Raw genomic sequence first — 7,620 nt, 5'->3', positions numbered from 1 at the left:
GTACTGATATGTATGGGTCATAGTTTGGTTGATATATTACATATATTGCATATAGGATATGGGATTTTATTTGGGATAGCACAACCTTAACAGCTGCTAGGTATGTGGGTAAAGCGGGTGTAGGACAAAATGTCAACGGTGTAAATGCCAGTGTTCAAAATGTCAACGGATAAAATGTCAGTGGAAAAAAATTTCAACATTCAAAATCTCAACTATTAAAGTGGTACCCAGGTCAAATTGTTAACTTTCAGTATACACATAATGTGTATTAAAAACAAAAACAAACAACCTTACTCCTGTATAGCCTTTAATTTGGTCAATTCAAAACACTGCTTGCATACATTTGAAAGCAATACACGTGGATATGATATTCTCAAAAAGAGAACAACTTTGGTGATGGAATTTTGTTTTTAAATACCAGAATCTCATTATTTAAATCAAAGACAGGCTGGGTGATGGAATTTTGTTTTTAAATAGCAGTATCTCATTTTAAAAAAAAAAATCAAAAACAGGCTGCGTAACGAGGCATACCACCAATGAATGGAACATCCTGTAATTATTGCAAATTGTGTGATGAGCAAGGAACTCATTTTTTCCAAACCTTATACATACATCTATCTCCCTCCCTCTCTCTCTCTCTCTCTCTCTCTCTCTCTCTCTCTCTCTCTCTCTCTCTCTCTCTCTCTCTCTCTCTCTCTCTCTCTCTCTCTCTCTCTCTCTCTCTCTCTCTCTCTCTAAGCACTAGTAACACTATACACCAATTGTCCGTAAAGATGAAGTCCATGGTAAATTAGTCACATTTTTGCCGACAATTTTACAAACTGTACCTTAATGATGCATAATTATAATTGAGTATAAACACTAAAGCTGTAGCTGCTGTGGAGACCTGTACGTGTGTATAAGCTAACCTTCAAACCGTAAATTATTAACAACGTTATTAAAGATATCCATCCCATAGCAAACACAGCTTGTATTCAATTAGCCAGATCCAAGGTGAAATTATCTACAGACTGCTTGGGGCCTGTCTAAGGTATATGGAAAAGCCCTAATAAGGTTGGGCTGACGATTTACAGTCATAAACAGTAAATACGTCTTCTTTAGCTTGAAGGGACTCAGTCGGTTAAGCACTCGTCGGGTGTGCTTACGTCGTACGATCGAACCACCTCGGTGGATCTATTCAACTGACTGGGTTTTTCTTGTTCAACATGGGTACAACAAGTGGTGAAAGGTCGTGTTATGTGTTTTGCTGTTTGTGTGAAGGTACATCTATTTCTTTCCCAGCCAGTGCACCATGACTGGTATATCAAAGGCCGTGGTATGTGCTATCATACCTGTGGGATGGTACGTATAAAGGATCCATTGCTACTTCTTCTCTACGACTATATGTCAGAATGACCAAATGTTTGACATCCAATAGCCGATGATTAAATAATCAATGTGCTCCAGTGACGTCATTAAACATAACAAACTTCTTCTTGCAGCCTGACTGCAGTGGACCGAGTCGGAAACGACGATCAGCAGAAATCTCTGATGAAAGAGTGAGAAGGACGATCATCATCCTGGACCCAGAATTCAAATCAACAAGTGAGCAGTAACATTAGCTTGGTTTCCATTTAGAATGTTCCTCTAGAAATCAGGCCCCGTGCTTGTAAAACATTTAGAATGTTCCTCTAGGCCCCGTGCTCGTAAAACATTTAGAATGTTCCTCTAGAAATCAGGCCCCGAGCTCGTAAACCATTTAGAATGTTCCTCTAGAAATCAGGCCCCGTGCTCGTAAAACATTTAGAATGTTCCTCTAGAAATCAGGCCCCGTGCTCGTAAAACATTTAGAATGTTCCTCTAGAAATCAGGCCCCGTGCTCGTAAAACATTTAGAGTCTAGACCTAAGACTAATCGAATATGATACTTTAACGTTAGTGCAACGCCATATACACTGTATGCGTCATTTTATCGGAGCGAAACAACCGTAATCTATTCTCAAAATCATATCGCTGCATAAGGCAGATTACAAAGGGGGTACGGTGTCCGTGATCCACCATCAGGTGTTCGTCCTTAAGAGGACCGCCACTCCCTTAGGAGATACGTAACACAGTGTTTCATCCGTCCTGCACCAACCGTATGAAGACTGCTAACCCCAAGACTAGCTTAAAAAAACTCAAACTTACAAAGGATAGAGTTCAATGGAATATATAAAGATTTAAACAGTTTTATAAGCATGGGTCCATATGCTAGTTCGACAAGCGAGTTCATACATAGATCTTCAAACAAGCGAGTATTAATCTGTTTTGTGTTTTCCTCTAGAAATAGAGTAGCTTGAGATCAATATATTTTATCTTGTCCCTCTAAAGGTAGTATTAAACCAAATAACTTCCGGTTGGGTCAAAGTTCGAGGTGCACCGAACTTTTGATAGAGAAGTGAACACCACAAGCCCTGTGATTGGTGATAAATGTGAGTGTGTTGGTTGTGAAAAAATACTTTCATCTGGGCGAACAATGTATGCAATTTTATTTCATCTGGTACCACTGTGTCAAGTAACCTTGTGCTTGACACATGTATGGGGTACCTGTAAAAAAGTACTAAATTGTGTGCGGATCTAGGGTAGCCATAGACGCTATCTCAGAAATGAGCAGCTTGACCCCAAAAAATTTCTGATTCCCTTTAAGAGTGAGGGGTGGTAGTATTTATATTGGTGGCGTTTATGTCGATTAATATGCTGCAGGTAGGAGGTTTAGCCACATATGTTACTATTGTCGTCTATGGGATTTGATTTGGCAATAAGTGAGTAGCGTAATTTTAATATATTTTATAATATCCATCCATAAATATGTTAGTTGTTAATATTATTTTTAGAACAACTTTTAGAATATATAGAGGATTCGTCACGGGTATTTTTTAATATGGAAAATATCAAAGGAGTCTATGTTAATAAGTATTTGTCGAGGTCTTGCTCAGGTATACGGGTCATGTCGGTTTCTAAACAAATGACCCATTCATAGCAACACATTACCTAGATTTGCATACCATTAGTAGCCGGGTTAGTACACTGAATTATCGCATGTGTTTATTACATGGATATCATGGGTAAGTTATAGGATAAAATATTTTTACCGTTTTACAGGAACGTCTGACTCTTCGAAGAACAAAACTGTTTCTGTGAATGACGTCACAACCCCGATAGTGGCTGGCGTTGCCATAGTGATCATCCTGCTGCTTATCGTCTGCATTGTGGTCTTGTTGGTTGTCAAGAAGAGAAGGTCCAACCAGAAGTCACAAGACGAGGGCGTGAATAATCACACCATTTAATCAGCTTCTCCAGATAAATCACAAACACGTCTGAATTTTTGAAGCAGATAAATGACGGATCAGTGCTAGCTTAACCCTTATTATAAGGACTTTATAAAATATTTCTTTGATTTTGTTCATTCAGTCATTATTCTCTTTCAAAACCTTGTAAGTCAAATATATCTAAGTTTAAAGAAGAAAAACAAAAGAAGAAATATTTCACTGACATTTAAAAAATTCTCGAGTCAGAATCAACTGATTAATTTTGAAAACATGATACCAGAACATTTACAGACGACTGCGGCTGTTGATTCTCGTGCTGATCTTAATACAGAGCACATTGATTTATTGGATGTCAAACATTTGGTCATTGAGATGCAGTCATAAAGAGGAAACCCTGTACATTATTCCATTGATACCAAGGCATCTTTTATATGCACGGTCCCACATACAGGATAGCACATGCCTTTGATATACCAGTCGTGGTGTACTGGCCTGAACGAGAAATGGCCTAATGGGCCCACCAACGGGGACCACTATCTAGTACCTCGTCTATAGGAGGACAGCCATTCATGAGAAGGTCCTTAATGGACATTTCAACCTGCTTGCACCAGCAGAAAGAGGACTGTCACTCTCAGAATAGTTTACTGAATCAACATTGCATTAAATTTTGATAAAATACGCAAGCCATTAAGTCCGTTTTCCTCGAACACTGTAGGGTGATACATTAGCATGTATGGTTCACATGCGATGTTTGAATAAACAACTGGTACAGCAGTGGACAAATGAAGGCTTGTATTCGTAGCTGTTTCCTTCTCATCGTTCTCACCAACTGCACGAGACCGATAACATCACCTACAACATAGCCCCATGAACCTGCTCAGTATTTTATTTCGATTTCCTGAACATTTTGACTTACATGGTTTTCAAATAACAGTAATATGTTTTAGTCCAGAATTATAAACGCCGCTTTTAAACTGAATCGTAATAAACAGATGAGCAATACAACTTTCAGAATTTGTTATTCTGTTCACTCTGAACTTAAAGTTTGTTTTGTTTAACGACACTGCTAGAACACATTGGTTTATTAATTGTCGACTATTGGATGTCAATCATTCGGTGATTTTGACATATAGTCTTAGAGAGGAAACACACTACATTTTAGTTTTTTTGCATTAATAGCAAGGTATATTTCATATTCACCATCCCATAGACAGTATAGCACATACCACGGCCTTTGATATACCAGTCGTGGTGCACTGGCTGGAACGAGAAATAGCCCAATGGGCTCACCGACAAGGGTCAATCCCAAACAGAGAGAGAGAGAGAGAGAGAGAGAGAGAGAGAGAGAGAGAGAGAGAGAGAGAGAGAGAGAGAGAGAGAGAGAGAGAGATTTTAAGATATACATTAAGTTATTGTCATCTCATATTCTATTTATTTATTTAAATTTTCATCTATTGTGTAACCAGGTGAATGCTTGGATTCATATAAGCTATAGTCTATTTGTTTTATTCATTTTCCTTCTCGGGTACCTGGCTACCTGGGCCAGAAGGCGTTCTCACGACAGGTATGATTAGGTATACCAAGCCATTTTGACTTTTTAATCTCTGCAGATTCGCACTGTGATTATTATACAATCATACTTGTTCGCGTCGTTGAGAACATTTAGTTTTTAAAAAGGAAACTTTAAAAAGGCAAAGTAGTCAATTTACATTTTATAAATTACGGTCATTATAATTCTTCGCCTCGTTGAGAAAATATACCCTTAAAAAGGAAATTTAAAAAAAGCGAAGCAGTCATTTAAATTTATGTTATCTCTGTCATCGAACACTTACCACGACGTTGACACCCCATACATTACGGCAATTACTATATAATAGACGTTTCTTCGCCTCGGTGAGAACGCACTATGAAAAGGATCTTTAAAAAGGCCGAAGCAGACATTTAAGTTCGTTTTACCTCTGTCATCTGGCGTTTAACAAGATAACACAGGTTTATCATTCTTCTAGCAAGAAAACCAACTTCTTTTCCAACGATGAGGATAACCTGTGATGAATGTATCTTTGTTACACCCTATTGACTCATACCACGCCCTGCCCCGTCATAAAATTATTGATGGTGCACACATATTTATTAAAAATGTTGATCAATTCACTGATAAGTGCAAACGTACCGTAATAATGATTAGCATGCCGCCCGCCTTCTGGAAACAGACAAAACGCGGACGCGTGCAGATCGTACTTTAGCGGAAATGCGCTCGGTCTAGGATCGATCACCATCGGTGGGCTATATCAAAGGCCGTGGTATGTGTTATCATATCTGTGGGAAAGTGCATATAAAAGATTAGGAAAGATGTAGCAGGTTTCCTCTGATGTGTACGATTCAGAATTACCAAATGTTTGACATTCAGTAGCCCATGATTGATTAACCAATGTGCTCTAGTGGTGTCGCTAAACAAAACTAACTCGGGGGGCTCACTGGGGCTATATTTCGTTCTAGCCAGTAAACCACGACTGGTTTATTAAAGGCTGTGGTTTGTGCTATCGGGTCTGTGGGATGGTGGGAATAAAATATTCCTTGCTACTAATGGAACAACGTAGCGGGTTTCCTCTCTAAGATAATACATCAAAATTGCCAAATGATTTACATCCAATATCTGATCATTAATGACGGTGTATTAACAATGACATTGAACTGGAATAATAATCAAGTGTGAAACCTGCTTCAATTATGAATAAGATTGGACACGGTATTTTTCTTAACACCGGGGTAGTTTTACTATAAAATAATACGGAAATATTCTGGTCTTTAAAACATTGGTCTTTATAGCGCGGTGGTGGGGTTTTACCGTAGTACACATAATTATTGTGAGCTCAGGGCATCCCAACACTGCCATTACATACACACATACATACATACATACATACATACATACAAGGGAAATTAACTTATATCCAAATGCCGACACCCACCCACATGGATTAACACAGCCACCTAAGCTAAGCCGAAAAAGAATAGCCCGTACCCACTGCACCTGCTGTGACGTCATTGCTTCATGGCGTAACGACAGGGCAGTTACATGTTACCTGGTGATTGCTCATAGCGTGACATTTTAAGTAGTAACAAAAGATGTAACGGTTTATATATATATATAACCTCGATTTAACGCCAACCAATGTTCCAAAATAATTTTAGCATTATATCGAGTTGGCGGTATAGTGAGGGTGCCTTGGGTTTAATATCAAACTTAATTTAATTTTTTTTAATTGCTGACTGTCAAGAATATGACATATATGGGCTCCGGTTCAGCGTCGGGCTCTTCTTCCTGGTCATCAGTCGTTTCGTCGTGAATCTGTGTAACACTTTCAAGAATCTGCTCGTCGCTGATATAAGCAAATGTCTCTGCTTCGTTGTCAATGTTGACAAACTCATCAACATCCATTCTCAGCCGTTCGTCGATTGAAAGCCGGCCCGTGACGTCACCAACCAGATCTCACAACGCTGTCGTTTCATTGGCTGGTGCTTGGTGCAAGTCAGAAATGAGGGTCCCGAGGAATGACCCCTGTGTGAATCCAACAATTTTTTATGGTGGTGGCACTGACGATATCCCAAGCATGTTTCACAAAACGAATGCCGTCACAACGCTGAAAAGTGATTGGCTATATCTTGTTGACTTTTAGTTGAATTTATCTTTGAGTACTGAACAATTTGTCTTTTTTTAACCGCGTCTAATACGATACGTTTTCGCTTTAAATCCATTCTGCTGTAACGGGCAACGGGCAACTATATTTACGTGCCCCTATCCACAGAGGTTCAGGCACGCCCACTACGGAATTAGCCTCTGACTTCGCCAGTGACTGACTCCGGAGCAGGGGGGGGGGGGGGGGGGGGTAAGTTTGAGGTGGGCGGAATTTGGAAAAAAGCCATTTAGTGAGCGCGGACCAAATAGCAGACACTTCATAAACTTGAAGTAACACCGAGTGGGAGCCGTGTTCTGATTGGCTGAATTTCGATTCCTCGGTGAAGCCTGTTTTTTACCTAAGTCTACAAAGAGTACTGCATACCGAAACATGTCTGGACTCTAAATTTTTAGCCAAAAATATTTAAGACTGCTCGGCCGAAAAGTTTTTAAGGTGATTTTGAGCAATTGAACGGGCGCCAAAATAAAATGCGTTAGACTATTTATAAAAAAATAAACATAAGAATTTAGAACTGCTTCCAAAACGTTTAAAGTCTAACTAGCCCAATAAAAGAGGTTAGTACTCACGGAGGAAAGATTGACTAGGGGGAGGAGAGCCACACCCTGGTGTCCAGATGGGGGATCAGCTGGTGTATAT

The 7,620-nt window shown here is 39.4% G+C and overlaps 1 long non-coding RNA gene across 1 annotated transcript; it reads left to right on the top strand.

Annotated features, from left to right (window-relative positions):
• The first annotated feature begins 7 nt into the window (after positions 1 to 7).
• On the top strand, positions 8 to 4,291 carry LOC121392607. Its single transcript, XR_005960523.1, has 2 exons — positions 8 to 1,584; positions 3,120 to 4,291. It is a non-coding gene; the product is annotated as an uncharacterized LOC121392607 (long non-coding RNA).
• Positions 4,292 to 7,620: the final 3,329 nt, after the last annotated feature.

This window comes from Gigantopelta aegis, unplaced genomic scaffold (genome assembly GCF_016097555.1).
Source record: "Gigantopelta aegis isolate Gae_Host unplaced genomic scaffold, Gae_host_genome ctg4168_pilon_pilon:::debris, whole genome shotgun sequence".
In the NCBI taxonomy this organism is placed as follows: domain Eukaryota; kingdom Metazoa; phylum Mollusca; class Gastropoda; order Neomphalida; family Peltospiridae; genus Gigantopelta; species Gigantopelta aegis.
The sequence above is the reverse complement of the archived record's forward strand: the minus strand, read 5'-3'. Positions and strand labels throughout refer to the sequence as shown.